This window comes from Cariama cristata, unplaced genomic scaffold (assembly GCF_000690535.1).
Source record: "Cariama cristata isolate BGI_N322 unplaced genomic scaffold, ASM69053v1 scaffold135, whole genome shotgun sequence".
NCBI lineage: Eukaryota > Metazoa > Chordata > Aves > Cariamiformes > Cariamidae > Cariama > Cariama cristata.
This window is the reverse complement of record NW_009616685.1, coordinates 38,197-55,004: the sequence shown is the minus strand read 5'-3', so window position 1 is coordinate 55,004 and position 16,808 is coordinate 38,197.

Below are 16,808 nucleotides of genomic sequence, written 5' to 3'. Positions count from 1 at the left end.
TGTGCTGAGGGGGTGGAACTAAACGTCTGGCCATTCTTGCGTATTTATGACTCCTCGGAACCAACTTTGCTATCATCCAGCAAACAATGAAGGAGAGAGAGTTACTTCTTATTGCTGAGATATATCAAGAGGCTTTAAACAAGCCACTAATGTTTCCTAATGTAAATTAAAGTGCAGAAAATCCAGAGATACTGTGATCAGACAGACTAAAGTTCCTGAACTCACTCGAAATGAGGGTGTTGGGTGGATCTTTGTAGCTGTATGAGAGCAAGTTACCATTTGCATAAGTGGAATAAGCCAAAGATGACTCTTCAGTTAAGTCAGAAACCAAAGCTGATGTAGTACTTAAAGTATGACAATCATCTTTCTTTCTGTGCTGCGCAGAAGCAACACTGAACCAGTCTCCCAAGTCAAATCATTTGTCATTTATCTTTTCTTCTTTTGAAATATTGCAGTACAAATTGAAACAACCAGGCTTTCAGAAATAAAAACTTTTTGACGATTTTTAAAGATAAATGAATGATAGTTTTATACACTCCATAATTTTTGCCAGCTTGCATACTTTCCTGTTTGTTTAATTTTTTCTCCTTTGTTGCTTAGTGCAAGTGCTATATGGTGACAGATTGTCAGAGGCAAATGATGTGATTTGCTTAACACAGAGTTCTTTCAAATGCATAAAGTAAGCAGTTATAGAAGAAAGTTTTTTCTCTGATCTATGTTTAGAACAGTTAGATTTTGCTTGCACTAGGAGTTGCAACAATAGGCAAGAATTTTTAATTTGATGTAATATCTTTTCCTTTAAAGAATAAACTGAGTGAACAGAATAAAAGTAGACTTAGCGAGGCAATATAATATGCATCTATAGAATAAGATGATAACTCGAATGCCTTTTTAAACAAAAGAAGTGTTCTGGCTTTACTGTTGGCAGATATATTGGATGAGCAATTTGCAACTGTCTTTTTTTAAAAAAGGAACTTTAATCAGAATATCGGAAAAAAATTTGCAAGACAGGTTACATTTTCTGGCTCCCCAACTTAATGCTACCATTTAATTAGTCAATGTATTGGAAGGGAAGATTCTTTTGGAGGTAGTGTAATGTGATAAGGTATTGTAATCTGATGAATATTACAAAATTGATCTAATTATAATGGAACAGTAGAATAGCTGAGGAAACAGTCACACTTTTTTTTAAAAATTACCTGCTTTATGATGAAAATCATGTTGAAAACTTTATTTGAAATACAGATTCACTCTGCCTGGGGTGTCCAAGAAGATGCCCTATTTGATTGGTCTTCTTTGGTCACATTACTGTAATTATTAACTGTTTGATCCCCATCCTAGAATTCTGCTCAAGACATTATATTTTAGCACAAAATGTAAAGTTCTGCTTCCTTGAAATTATACAGATGAATGACTAAAACATATATTCCAGAACTCTTAAAGGGAGGTTGCTCCTTGGTTCTGAATCTTTGCAGTAGGTGCTCTATTTTCCAACAAGACCTTAGTGGTCCCTTTTGTTAAATACATTTATCTGAGTCTTGAATCAAATTAAGTGTGTGCATAGCTGTGTACAAGTCAGGGGCTATTTAGTGAGAATGAATTTTAAGGAAAAAAGTACTGATAGTAATAATACACAATTTTTTTGTTACAAAAGATGTAAAGAGAATAATCAAATTGAAAGAAAACAGAAATATATAATAGTTTATTACACCGTAATGTCTACTGCAATATTGCCTTAACTTTTGCTTAACTAATTGGGAATCTAGTCTTTAGTTCCTCTAGAGAACGAGATGTGCAAGAATGAATACATTTGGTTTTGTTGCTGGTTTTGTTTTATGGTTTTTGATGTTGTATTTTTCAACCTTGCAATGATTTTCAGAACACAGATACCAGTGAAGACAAAAAAGCAGCAGTATAACTACTACAAATATTTTATAAAATGTCCATCTGAAGCCCTTCAACCTCTGGTAATTAGAGGCCATAGGGTGGAGATTGACAGGGTAAATTACCAGTTAATGTTTACACAACAAAACATATGCCCAGTACAATATCCTACACTGATGTTACTGAAACCAGAGTCCGGAAATGTACGGTGGAAAGAAGACGTGGTACTTTTCTTGTGCCAACACAAACAGCAATTACAGCACAGTGTGAGAGAAGTCATAAGAAATACTACTGCATATCAGTAGTTCAACAAAGTCAGCACTTTTGTGTAATTGCAGGGGAAAAGGGCTGAAAAACATTACAGGTCTCAGCAAGAAATGGCCCTTTATACTTTTAAACTGATCCTTGATAAAACAATGCCGGGGTCATGAGAAGGCTACTCTGCCAATTTTGCTTCACTGTGGGATCCATTGACATCTGGCTGAGCTGCGGAAGCTGGAAAACTTCTTTAATATTCTCTTGACAGTAAAAGGGACATGTGGAAAACATTCTAATCTGTTAATCTTTGGTGCTCCTGAAGAAAAAGGACATTTGGCTTTATACTTTGTGATGATAAATATTAAGTCTCCGGATCTAGCTGTAAATAAGTTAAAAGCATTTGAATGGAGAATGCAGTTCTTATTTTCCAAATACGGGAGAAGATGGCTATGCACCTGTGTAATCCAGATGATGTAATAAATGCCAGGAGGTTTTTTCTAAGGGTGGTTTACCATATGTGTTGGCAATCCGCTTTTCTTTATGCTAAGTATGTTTTGTCAATGAATATGGGGAGCCGAATCTCTGAATTTCCTTACATCCTATGTACTAAAATAGAATGAAGTATTGTTTCACTCAGGGGATTATGAAAATAGAATCAAGAGAGATTCAAAATAGTAGTTATGTCTGAATAAAAAGTGCAGGTTTTATTTAAGAGCATTAACTGGACAAATTAGTTTTGGTCTAGACTTTAAATCTAATATGGAATGATAGTGAATGATGGAGATACATGCCTATTCAGCTTGAGATAGAATGCACAATTCTTCCTTTCTGTAGTGAGATATATCTCCAGAAACGAGAAGAGGAATCTCTCACATTAGAAAATAACTGTTACGAGCATATACTAAGTATTGTAAGTATGAAGCGTATATTGTGTATGTTAATATAAAATGCAAAAGATACTATGGATTATGGAAAGACTAAACTAGAAATCAAAATCCTACACATCCTTGTAATACATTTTAAATTAATCTGAAGAACTAAAACAATGCATGAAGCTAACATTTGATGAAAGTTAAAGTGATTTCCCAGTTCTACGTAGCAAATTATATCATTGTAACACAAGTACCCTGTTGGAATTGTGCGACTTCCTTTAGAAAACTTCAAGTATCTTCTTTTACAAAATAAGTAGCCTCAGGAATTAACAAAGTGTTGCTTTTTTTTCCCCAAGAAAAGGATGAAAAGTGTAACAGCAGTTAAAAAGATGAAAACAGACTTTTGTTCTCTGATACAAGCAAGTCCTTTTCTTTCTGCTTGCTGATTAATGAATTCTGATATTTCATTGGTTGTTATTGAGATCTGCAAGAGGAATCAAATCTATGAACTCCAACTGCAGGTTAGAATTAATAATAATAATGGTACAGCCTTGAAGTCCATGCCATTACTCAAGCAGAGTCCCAGTGAATAATAATTTCAGTAAAGTAAGAATTAGTGCAGTCCACTTTTGTGCAGTTGAGGAGTGTCAGGAGATCTAGGTCTGTATAAAATGCCAAACTTTCTAAGAAATTGTACTGTGTTGCTAAGGCTTTATATCTTACTGTTGCATAAGGAGATTGAAAGTGCAGCAAAATCTGATTGAAAAGTAGAGGGGCAAAAATGAAGTTAGAGAGGGGATAGACTTCTCATGGATGTGCACAGAACCCACCACCTTCCTCGTGTTTCTGAAGTAGCTGAAAACTTAAGGATCTTCCATTTAGATTTTGCTCTAAGTTTGTAAAGCACAGCACAGTTTGGATCTCAAATGAGAAAAAAGCCACAGGCAGGAGTTTTGTGGTTCACTGCCTGGGTGTCCCACATTATCCAGTAGTTAAGACATTTATTTAGAAGGAAGGTGAAGAAAAAACAGGAGCACCAGGTAGAATGGCACCACTGCTTGACTACTGGATGTATTTGTGTTTGGATGTCTGTGTGGGTTTTTTTATCTCCACTGCTGATTCTGCTTCATTTCTAAGTCAGCTAAATCTTTCCAGGATGGTTATTGAGAGGGGGAAAAAAAAAGAGTTTGACTATAGCCTAGCTTGATTCCTGTTAAATAGGTGAAATGGGAAGGAAGATGTTATAATAGTTACAACAGTAACCTGAACAACTTTCTGGAAAGCATAGGTACTGACATTGTAATGTGCAACAGATCATTTAATACATCATTGCTGCCATCATGTTTGGGATACTAGCCAAAATGTTCAGCAGATGTTCTAGTATGTGGCAGAGATAAGGGAGACTTGGACTGAAGGATATTTACCAACTGCTCCCTCACTTCGTATCTCATCACATCCAGGAGAAACAAGTGTAGGTCTAGTTGACAAGGTGTGAGTGGGAACAATAATAAAAGTCACTAATATCTGAAAAGGTCTTTTCACTCTAAATGTGGAACCTCATTATGCAGTTGAGATTTTTTTTTTTAAAATTTTGATTTGATTGGAAGAGACCTCTGGGATCATCGAGTCCAACCTTTGCCCTAACACCACCATGTCAACTAGACCATGGCACTAAGTGCCACGTCCAGTCTTTTCTTAAACACCTCCAGGGATGGAGACTCCACCACCTCCCTGGGCAGCCCATTCCAGTGCCTAAAAGATGGGAAGCACTGGGTGAAGCTGAATTAGTTGTAGAAAGAAAATGTCCTTGTACTAGACTAACAACCATCAATCTTAGTGTCCAGCAACTTAAACTGGGGTCTCACCGTTAGTCTGCCTTAGCATTCCTTGAGAAAGCTGCACAGAAAAAGACAGAGAAGGAGCTGATCTTAGCATACATTTTCGGACACCTGAGGAACCCATTAGAATTCCTGATCTTATGTTGGGGTCCCTCCACCCTTGTTGGTCCATTGAGCTTCCCCAGCTTCCACGCCAAGGAGCCAGTGGTGGTTTTCAGACTGTGAAGACCACACGTGTTGTATGGGTGATCAGCCCCAGACAAGGAGCTTGATACTTCTGTAGGACTCCACAGCACATCTGAAGATGAGCCCCAGGGAAGCGCGGGAGGTCCCCATTTTTGCTGAGTGGCAGGTGGGTGTGATTTCAGAGTTAATATGGGGAATGAAAGTCAAAACAAAGTGGTTTTTGTGGGTGGGTGATGTTCCTGGCTCTAGGGGAGTCAGGTGCTGCTGTGTGAGGCCTCTGACTGAATTGAAGTCAGATGAGGTTTTAAATGCTATTGCCATTTCATTCCTTTAGATATCCTGATGCTAACATACCAAAATACTACCATGGAATGAAAATAGTTCTGCTCTGCTTTCCCAGTTTTCTTATAAATGCCATCATTGCTTCAAATTTATTTTATAAATATAGATTTTCTGCCACACACCTATTTTGTTTGCTCACATTGGTACAAGCTAGGGTCCTCTGCCACTTGGTGCATCATGCTGAAAATGTTCTATTTATACAAATTGAGGGAAATTACACCTCCAGGAACAGTTTTCACCACCCAACTTAAGCTGCAGAGTGAATCAACGGAAGTTGGTCTCCCAACCAATAGAAGGGTTGGGAAGTGGCAGAAGCTAACCAGGACTGAACAACAAGATCGAAAGAACTTTTATTTTCATTCTAAGGTATAGATACCAATAAAAGGGGTACCTAAGATAGATTAACCAGATCATATGTTCCCTAAATGTAGGAGAAAGTAACCTTTTCAGGTACTGTGATGCTTGGGTCAGATTTGCCAGTTTCATTGATGGATTCACATGTTCCACATTTGCCATGTGCACTTCAAATACTAGATCAGTGTCTTTCCCTGATTCTCCATAGTAGCATTCTGTCCCTTTTCAGTATTATAACTCACAGTGAAGTGCAATCTCTGTAGCCTGCGTCTCAAATGTTGATTTTTACTGGTGGTAAAAATCCTTCGTTCAACCCATTCTCAGCTGATGTCCCATAATTCAGCCATTGTGATAATTCAGCCATTTTATTTTAGTGGGGATGTCTCTGCTCAGCTTATCCTCTCTGAGCTATCCTTTGAAAAGTGAGTGGATTTTGTTTCTTCATCAGACCTTCACTGGCAGCAGTTCCAAACATGCTTTCTCCAGTCCCAGCAAAATCTTCCTCTCCCAGAGCACCCCTCAGTAACTTTACTGTCCAGTTAAGTAATCTTTTTGTCTTCCCTGTCCATTCAAAGCCCTCAGTTTATTTTCAGGTTTATTTTTATTCATTTACACTGGCACGTGGTACGTGAGAAAAACCTGGTTGCCACCTGGCTGTGTGTAAGGCACAGACCACCTGGCCCAGTTACTGCACCTCTGGACTAGACCATTCCCTCGCTGCCTATCCCAAAGCTGCCCTTTGCCTTTTCTCTCTAGTTCCCCCTTTTCCCACCAGATCCCAAGATTATTATCTTTTCTGCTCTACCTGTAACTGGTCTTCTATGTCCAAACGTAAATGTATAAAATGAATATCCCTCATTTTTAGATCAGATTATTTCACAAGACATAGCAAGCAGACAAACTGGTAAACCACCAAACGTTTACTTAAGAGCAGCAACTTCTGCTAAAGAGCATCTGGGACCATAACTACGTACTTCAAATCAGCAGCAGCTGAACTGGGAAATCTGGCAATGCCCTGGGTTGCTTGGGGAGGGAAGGAAGGGAGGCTGGCAAAATCACTCAGTGCTCTGATGATCATCACATCTTCATGGTTTCCACAAGACCTTGAAATGTGTCTTTTGCTCCCTCTGCAGGTTTTGTGATCCTTAGAAGGGAGCACCTCGAATTGTATACAACCTTGAATTAATAAACCTTAGCGTCTTGAAAATAAAAGAGTGCACATATTCAAAAAAGGAACGAAATAAGCCTGCATAAGCAATACTAATAGTGATTTATGAACATCTGCTTCCCAGTATTCATTTTGTTATGGCATAGGATTTTCATTAGGACTTCCTAAGCTTTTCAAAATCTCAAAACCAGTCTCATGATTAAAGATTCCCCTTAAACATCCATGACCGTTCTCTGAAGAACTGGATCTGCAACACAAATCTCAGCTGCTCGAGCCCGCCGGTGAGAGGTTTTTTGTGCAAGTGATGTGCTGTCAGCCACAGCCACAGGTTTTCCAACTCAGTTTCAGAGAAATTGCTTCACAGTTCTTTGTTGAAGTTGAGGGAAAGGGCATGGTCAGCTGCTGCTCTCTTGGCCCTCAAGAATTTAGCTACCAGACTGACCAGTTTCTGACAGTGAAGTGGAACTTTCCTAAGCTTGTAACTAAGTCCAGACCGTGTGATCTCTTAAAATCAGTATTCCTCCTGTACCAAATTTGAGAGTGCAAAGCTACAAGAATATCTCCAAGAAGCTTGTGTTAGAATTATTGAATATTAGCACACAAAATGTTTTTTCTTCCCCAGAACTTGTTCTTGGAAATGACCAACCCCATTTTTCACTAAAACTTTCCAAAACAATCCAGCCTGAGGCAGAGAGGAGGCATGGAAAATACAAGCTCCAGCAGTTAAAGGCTGACAAAGTCGTAAACAACTGAAAGTAGGGCCTTATGATGGAAAGTGTTAGGGAACTTTAACTCTAGATGTCATTGCCAGCTTTGCTTATAATAAATGTGTCAGTAGCAATATGAAAAGATGTTTGCAATAAGTTAAAGGAACGCTTATTAACCTGTTTTATGCAGCACGTCTGCCCACAAATTGCTTGCATCTCGATATGTTTCAGGAGAAAAGGATTATATTTTGGTTTTCACTGAATGTATTAATTTTCTAACTAAATGAACTGGGAAATTACAGCTTTTAATGTAACAGTGACACCCTGTGGTCAATAGTGATGGAGTAAACGCAAAAGTAGTGTTTTCTTTTGTGATACATTAATCTTTAGCAAGAGCAGAGAGAAAAAGAAGCAGGAAGGAAATGCAGTTAACTTTCAGACTTTTCCACAGAGAGATGTTGTCTCATTTTAGTGCCTTATATGTAGAAATTTATGCTTCTAATTGCTGAAATACTAAAATAATATTCATTGACATACATTTATTTTATTGAAATAAAGGGGGAATGACAAGCCTTGATTTGGAGCAGCTTGATAATGTAACTCATGGAAGGGTCTCTGTGGGCACAGCCACCTTACAAAGCATTTCTGGCATAGTTATTTATATTTCTATGGTTATCTCTGTCTCTACAGTAGAAGGCATTTTTCCTGATGGCAATCCAAGTAGTGGTGGGTAGCAGACCGATGCCAGAGAGACACAATAATACGAGTACTACATCATGCCAAGAATGCCAGCGAGGCACTGAGAGGGCTGTAGAATTAAATACTATTAGTCTTGTGCTGCCTTTTCAGAGAATCACAGAATGGATTTGGTTGGAAGAGCCCTCTGGGATCATCGAGTCCAACCTTTGCCCTAACACCACCATGTCAGCTAGACCATGGCACTAAGTGCCACCTCCAGTCTTTTCTTAAACACTTCCAGGGATGGGGACTCCACCACCTCCCTGGGCAGCCCAGTCCAATGCCTAACGACCCTTTCTGGGAAGAAATGCCTCCTCATTTCTAGCCTGAACTTCCCCTGGCACAGTTTCAGGCTATGCCCTCTTGTCCTATAGCTCGTTACTTGGGCGAAGAGGCCGACCCCCACCTGGCTACACCCTCCTTTCAGGCAGTTGTAGAGGGCGATCAGGTCTCCCCTCAGCCTCCTCTTCTCCAGGCTGAACACCCCCAGCTCCCTCAGCCGCTCCCCATCAGACTTGTGCTCCAGACCCTTCACCACCTTCATTGCCCTTCTCTGGACTCGCTCCAGCACCTCAAGGTCTTCTGGTGGTGAGGGGCCCAGAACTGGACACAGCACTCAAGGTGCGGCCTCACCAGTGCCGAGTACAGGGGGACGATCCCTGCCCTGGTCCTGCTGGCCACACTATTGCTGATACAAGCCAGGATGTCATTGGGCTTCTTGGCTACCTCAGCACACTATTGGCTCACATTCAGCCGGCTGTTGACCAACACCCCCAGGTCTTTTTCCATTTGAGCACTTTCTAATCATTCCTCCCCCAGCCTGTAATGCTGCATGGGGTGTTTGTGGCCAAAGTGCCAGACCCGGCACTTATTCTTGTCGGACCTCATGCCGTTGGTCTCAGCCCATGGATCTAGCCTGTTCAGGTCCCTCTGCAGAGCCTTCCTACCCTCCAGGAGATCAACACTCCCACCTAACTTGGTGTCATCTGCAAATTTACTGAGAGTGCCCTAAATCCCTGCTTCCAGATCATCTATAAAGATGTTGACCGGCACCGACCTCAAAACTGAGCCCTGTTTATATGTACAACATTTGACCTACCATGTGTAGGTCCTCTTTATTTCTTCCTGCCTTCCTTCTCCCTTCCTTGAACAAATGCTGGACTAATACAGTGATTCTTTGTCATATCGACTTGCAGCTATCTTTAAGGCACTGTGCTATTGAACTTCGCAATGCTGTGGCCCCTTAACTTTGTGGGACAATAAATCTCTTCCTATTCAATGCATATCTGGGATCCTCAATATTATGGTTTTAAAAATCTCATAGTTTAAAAAAAATCCTAATTTATGAGAGACCTGGTTTATAGCTTCTGATTTATACCTCATGCACCCCTGGTGTTACTAATGCTGACCTTGCCATTTTGAAGAGAGGGACAGAGTTAAACTTCTGTCAGACAAAGCCAGGTTTACAGATCAGTAAGGAAGGAGACTAACTGTCCCAACAAGAAGTTATGGGGAGGCAGTAAAGCAAACTGAGAAACATGAAGCATTTATTATTCACTGGCAATAATGGTTTCCTGTTAAAACTGGCTCTTTGACAAAGGTGATGAATTTAATTCCTCGCTCTCTCATTGGGGAATTAGGAAGTTAACACAGGACAGAAGCAAAAAGTTTTCTCTGCCTTCTCTAGAGAGTAAGCTAAAGCTAGCCAAAACTAAAGTTTGGAAGGTTCAGTCGTTCAAGAACCACTGTCAGGAATTTAGTGATTATCAAAACTCTGCAAGTGTCAAAAAAGACTGGAGCACTTAAGTTGTCCTGGAAGCCAAGCCATCGTTCACCCACAGACATGGCCATACATAAACAGCTCAGTGAGTGCTTGTCTAGGACATGTCCTATGAAACAGCTGCAGTGCAACCTCTCCTGAATCTGAGCACAATTTAGTGCCTGTCAGGAAGTGACAATGAGACTGTGGGCTTTTTAAAGATCTCATATTGACAGTGAACATTTTGCAAGCTCAGATTGCTGAAAGGCTTGAAACTCATTATCTCCTATAAAAAGCCTGACAAATACTGGACATGTGATGAAGGAAGAGGCCTTGTTTTACATATTACATCAATTTTTAGCTTTTCTTTTAGAGCCCTTTATGCTTTTAATGGCTGGAAAAGCAAAACAGCTTCATAACTGCTCAAACTTGCAGAGAAGTTATTTATTAGGTGCTATTTCAGACTCTGTACTTGGACAGGCTGGGCTGTAATATTAACCTCCAAATTAGTTAGTAGTGCTGCTGAAGGATGTTTTCCAACATCTGTTTTTAGCACTGTTAGAATGGAGCTTGGAATATGGATTATTTAAGGACTTTTTGAATGGGACCACACTGGAGATGAACTGCGGTGATTCTGCACATGAATCGGAAAATGCATTATATTTGCCTGTACAACATGCAAGACCAGACAGATGGAGCTGAGCCTGCTGCCGAAATAGCAGTATATTGCAGTAGACATCATGTCAGAAGCGTTGTGAAGAGGGCTTTAAAGGACAATATTTTAAAGGCTCATTGCATATGAAGAGCATTGATTTGAAGACATGTCAGATTTGGAGGTCAGTCAGAGTTGCTGTATTATATACACTGTGTCAAGACCTTGTCTACAACTGGCTGAATGTTAAAATGGCAAATCCTGATGCAGATACAAATTTCGAGACATAAATGTGTTTATACACTGCTTCTGGGAAGTAGTGGTTTAAATGTCCTGTACTAGGATGAAAGTCACCACACCAAGGATGTTACCAATGTAAAGCTCTTACTAGAGTTTCTCCTTTTTCTGTTTAGTCATAATAGCTGATAGTTTAAAAGACAGAGCAATTATCACTGTCCATCATCTGGAAGTTACTGCTCCCACTGCTTAGCCAGCAGAAGATGTAATTTTTTATGCTCTTGCATCTACATTAGGCTAAATTGACTGAGCTTACTCCAACTTCCAGTGAAGGTAGTTTGAATTAACTCAGACAAGGCTGCCCGAGAATACAAGGATATGTTTAGACAAAGATATGTATTTCATGTTACCTTCATGTTTCTGTGGCATCTCATACCCCTCCATATATTCACAAACACTTTCACCAAACAATAATAAGCAACATGTACCCCAGTCTTACAAGACTTGCATTGCAAATGCAGAGTTACAGTGGCGTCACGAGTGTTTGTACAAGCATATCAAGAAATTAATACATATATATAACCAATACCTTTAGAAGACAAACCCTTTTAATGCTGGCAGTATATTGTTTCTTGTTTTTTCTTAGAGTGAGAGCCCTGTGAAGGACTGGAGCAGACTACTGATAGTAATAGAAACCCCAGAAGAGGAGGTTCTCCCCAGCTTTGACCTGGCAAACCTTTCTGGCTGTTTTCACCAAATACGATTTAGTTGATATTTTTCCCATTTTTGCACAAGGACAAGCATTGCATTATCCCAGAGGTCTTTTCCAACCTCATCGATTCTGTGATTCTGTGATTCATGAGATAATTCACTGGGGTTAGAAAGTGACTGCTTATATGCTACTAAAGCTGTTTCTGAGTCTGTTGATCTTCCTTGGGAGTTTAACAGCCATGATATACCTCAGCACATTATTTTCTGATAGCTTTTATCCCTATGTAGAAGTTACTGAAAATAAGTACATCAAGCAGAATGCTGTAGCATAACCTTAGAGCTGGGGAGAAAACTCCATGGAAGACACTTTTCTACCTTTTCAGCTGTGAAATGGGAATTTCTGATGGAAATCTTAACATCGGACTGAGAGAGCAGGCATGGTAGTGGGATGCATGCTTGTATCATACCTGCACATCTACATGTTAGTCTTTGTTTTCTCTTCCCCAAACCTTCACCATACCCTACGTCTTTCCACTAAGAGGCCTTAGATGTGTTTCTTCAGGGACACATAAGCCTGAAAGCTACCACTGTGGAGCTTGAAGCAATGACTTCCAAAGTAGATGTATGAATCTCAGCAGTTAGTGCAAAAAGAGACAGAATTTGCAATTGAAAGCTATCATAAACGCATATCCCCTGGGTATTGGACACAGATGTGTTGTATAACACATTTTCTGACCGGTGGGTTACACAAACAAAGTGTGTGACAAGTGACTGAAATGTGAAACATGTTCTTTGGTGATTCACTCCATGATTCACAGATGAGTGTACTCTAAAGTACAATATCCCTTCTTAGAGGATCTCACTGTGTAAACAATATTAAACAGTACTGTCTTGCTTGTCACAGTTGCGCACCTCAGCTCCTTTGAGGTCTTTGTTACAGGCTTTGAGCAGCTACCTAGCTCAACATAATGTTCCCTGTCTGAGAATAGGACCTGGGACAATATTTCTTCAGTATTGCCCTCCAGAAATGTTGGAACTTCAAAGATCCTATAAAGCCAATGATAAAACTATGGAAAGCACTGTTACAACTAGAAGCAAATAGAACAAAACATTAGGGAAGTTTATTTCAGAACTGAAAAAAACCACCAATGGATATATTTGGAAAGGGGACTTAGCAGTTGTAACATGCAGGACATCATCTTTTGCCTACCTTGTCAGTTAGTTGTATGCCTGGCTGTGAAGGAGAAGCTCAGACTCCCAGCCTAGCCTACAGGGACAGGTAGGTCCCTCAGAAGGAGAACAGCAGAAATCTGTACAGCCAGGCCTCCAAGCTAAGCTTACAAATGCGAGCAACAAGCATGGTTTAACCTCTGAATCTCTCCATATCAAAAGTCAAGGTTGGAGTTTTGAAAACTTATCTCTGCACAGAGACTCCTGTCCTGAATTTGAGCTGTGATTGCACGCTGATTCGGTGTGCTTGACTTCTAAACTTTTGGTGTATGTCTGCCTAAATTAGTCCTAGGGACAGGAGAACTCTTGAGTGTGCTTAAGGTAGAAAGAAGCTTGTATCTTTAAAGACTTGATGACCATTCTGCCTAATACCACTGCCTGCCTGTGATTATCTCTAGAGCCTGAATGCCTTCAAAAGCATCTAATCTTCAAGGGGAAGACTGAAGAGCGTTCTCTGGCAAGGGAGACCTGGTGTCCTGGATCATGTTCTAACAGAGGAAAATGCTTCCCAATATCAGCTTTATTTTAAAATCTAATCACAGAAAGAAGAGGGTGCAAGAGCTCACTAAAGAAATTGCTGGAAATCACAGGCTCAGGTTTTTTCCCTCCCTGACAAATCCCCCAGGGGAGGCTTTATGCCATAAGAAATGTAATATTATCTCTGAAGCAGAGTTGGTAACTGGTTTACTATGTTTTATCATGAATATGCTGAGAGGGGATCAGGAGAGAGAAGGCACTTGGATGCAGTAGAAAGAAGATAAATATCAGAGAATTAGGAATTTATGACAGCTGCCTGGTTTTTCAAGTCTTAATTTAAATGAGAATGTGTAACACTGTGCACCAAGTATTTCCTTAAAAAAGTTCAAGATAAAGCTCAGAAGCTATAGCTATGGAGGACTTCCATGATATCCAAGCTATTCAGTTATTCCAAGCTTCTTAAAAACAAGGCTTTTGAATGCTGCTTCAGGACTTCTAGGGTGTGAAATTTACTATTTTGGGGGTTGTGTTTTGTTCTTTACTGGTGAATACGATAATCAATGGATCAGATTCACCAGGATAAAGTTCCTTAAGCTTTTATTTCCAGTTGATTTAAACCCATGAACTCCTTAACAGATCTGCCAAAATTTAATTCTTCCTTACATTGTGGTGTTCGGTTTGGGTGAAAATACCATGTAATCTTCCTCTAAAACAACAACAAAAAAATTATTTATATGGTGGCTTCATGATCTCTAGTGGAGAGGAAAGAAAAGAAAATCAGAAGAAAGAAAATGCTTGGGAAGTTCTTTGGGGAAGAATAGCAATTAATACAAAACACATTTTGAAGGGTAAATGTCCCAAAATCTTTTGGATGGCACATAAGTCAGATGCTAATATTAAGACTGCTAACTTGCAAAGACTTATACCTATGCTCAAAATTATACATATGTATAAATGCATTGATTGTGCTTGGTTGCATGTAAGCCTTTGCAGGAATAGATGCAGGCTATTTAAAAACAACATGTAGAGAGATAAAGAGAGAAAAAACATAAACCTCTGTTTGGCTCTAAACCAGTAATCATCTTATCTGCCAAACTCACATGTAATGGACCGTTAGTTCTTTGTTCCACATCCTGTATTTGAAGAGTGTTATCTTATAAAGATGTCAGGACTAAGGTCATTATAAAGAATTTCCTCCAAGGAACACATCCATTTGTGAAGAAATGTGCATTTTATCCATGATAACTAATAGGTATAGCCTGCCATTTATGAATAATTATAAATAATACTCTGTGCTGATGTTGCATTTTCGTGTTGTTATTTTCCAGATGGGAGTTGCTGTAGTGGATTCATCTGTTGCAGGATTGGGTGGTTGTCCCTATGCAAAAGGTGCTACTGGAAATGTAGCCACAGAGGATGTGATATACATGCTTAATGGTCTGGGGATTGATACAGTAAGATATTTTTACTTTCTACTTCAGACTTTAAGGAAAGCAGAAATATTTTTCTAGAACACGTATGATATATACCTGACAATTACTTGTGCTGTACAATAAAATACTGGGAGCAAGTAGTAGTTTTTGCAAATTCAGTGCTTTAACATGGCTTGACACATAACATGAATGATGTTGTCTTCACTAGCAATTTAGAGTAGAACTGGTTTGTGTATTTTACATTAATTTGAATAACCCCCCTCTCCCTACGTGGAACTATAAGGTGCTCAGTAGTAACTGCTTTGAGTCATTGCTCTGCCTCAGTAACCACAAAAAAATCACTACTGTAGACATTGCTCCAGAAGGCTGATCAGCTCTTCAGTAGAAAGACTGAGCAGAGCTCAGCTATTTTCAGAGAGTTTTGGATTTAGTTCATAGTGCTTATTAACTTGTTGTCATTTTTTCTGGCTTCAAAGTAGAAAAAAAATTGTGGTGTTTGGAGTCCAAGCACAGGACATTGCTATTTCCACTTAATATATTTCAAAATTGTACAAAATCTGTTACTGGCTAGCAGGCTTCACAGTCATTTTTATTTCCAGCCTTCTTGTTGGAGGAGAGAGCAAAGCAGCTTATCTGCACTGAGCTGTACTTTTAATGAACCTTACCAGTGAGCATCCACACTTCAAGAGCACACACTTAGTATCCCTGGCATAGTTGGCATGTTAATTATTCTCTATTCCTGGAAACCAAGTAATGCTGCCTTCTCCAAAGAATGTGCTCTTTGGTCTTCCAGTTGGTCGTCATCGTTCTGGAAATGTGGCATAATGAGCTTGTACTAACTCAAGCAATACAGTGACTTTAACTTAGACATAGACTTTAGAGTCAAGTCCAAAGGAGAACATATAAAGAGCTGCCAAAACTGCCACATGTGTGGTTTGTATTTAAACTACTGCAGAAAGAAACTGAAAAGCCTGATGTCTGAAATACAAAGATCTGAATTGTTGAGGAGCTTATCACTTGTCTGTAGGTTGCAGTTCAGTGTGGCATACATGCCGACAGAGTTCCTTGACATAAAAGGATCATGGAACTTATTTCTGCCTTGTTCATCCCGAGCACTGTTAAAGCATATTCAGCTCACTGTAAAGCATACGGAGTTCACCGTAACCTTTATCTGGTTTCATGTACTTCTTAGGGAATTCTGGGTAGATGTCAGATACCTGTTTAGAAAAGGTTTAATCACAAGTGTCCATTGTACAAGTGGACTCTGTTTTGAACTGTTCATACGTGCTTTGGGATAGCTTTTTTCATGAAGAAGGTATTTATTCTTTTGAAACAACACAGTTCTTTGGAATAAGGAGGAGAAATCATGCATTTCATTGTGCAGCTTAGACTTAGGCTTTCAGTATAGTCTTTCCTTGGACAAAATGCCCATTGACTTTTCCAACTGACTCATAGCAAAAGGAATCCATTCAATAAAAATATCCTGATTAAATGAAATATACCTTGTTCCAGGTTTCTTGATAAGATTTATTAATCTGTTAATGATCTCATGTCCAAGCTAGGATCTAGTTTATCCTAAAGGTTGATACCAAATCCCATGGCAATAAGAATCTCACCATCAAACACTTAGTTCTCCTTTTGTTTTTTTTAATTTTAGATTATAGAATAGGAAAACACAAGGCTTTCCTTCATGAGTGGTTTACTGGATGAGAGACATGGAGCCTCAAAATTATTACCTTACTATATGAACTTTGTTCTTTGCAGTGTTGGTTGGTTGGGTTTTTTTGGTACCATGACCAATTCTGTAAAATCATTATTGCAAAAATCTATTAATACGTCCCTTTTTGTGTAATGGTACAAAATGAAATTCTAATTACTAATGCTGTCCATTTGCAAGGAGCTCTTTCTCATGTTCCTCTCAGCTATGCACTAAAACTTTCATTTTGTTGACTGAAGTCACTT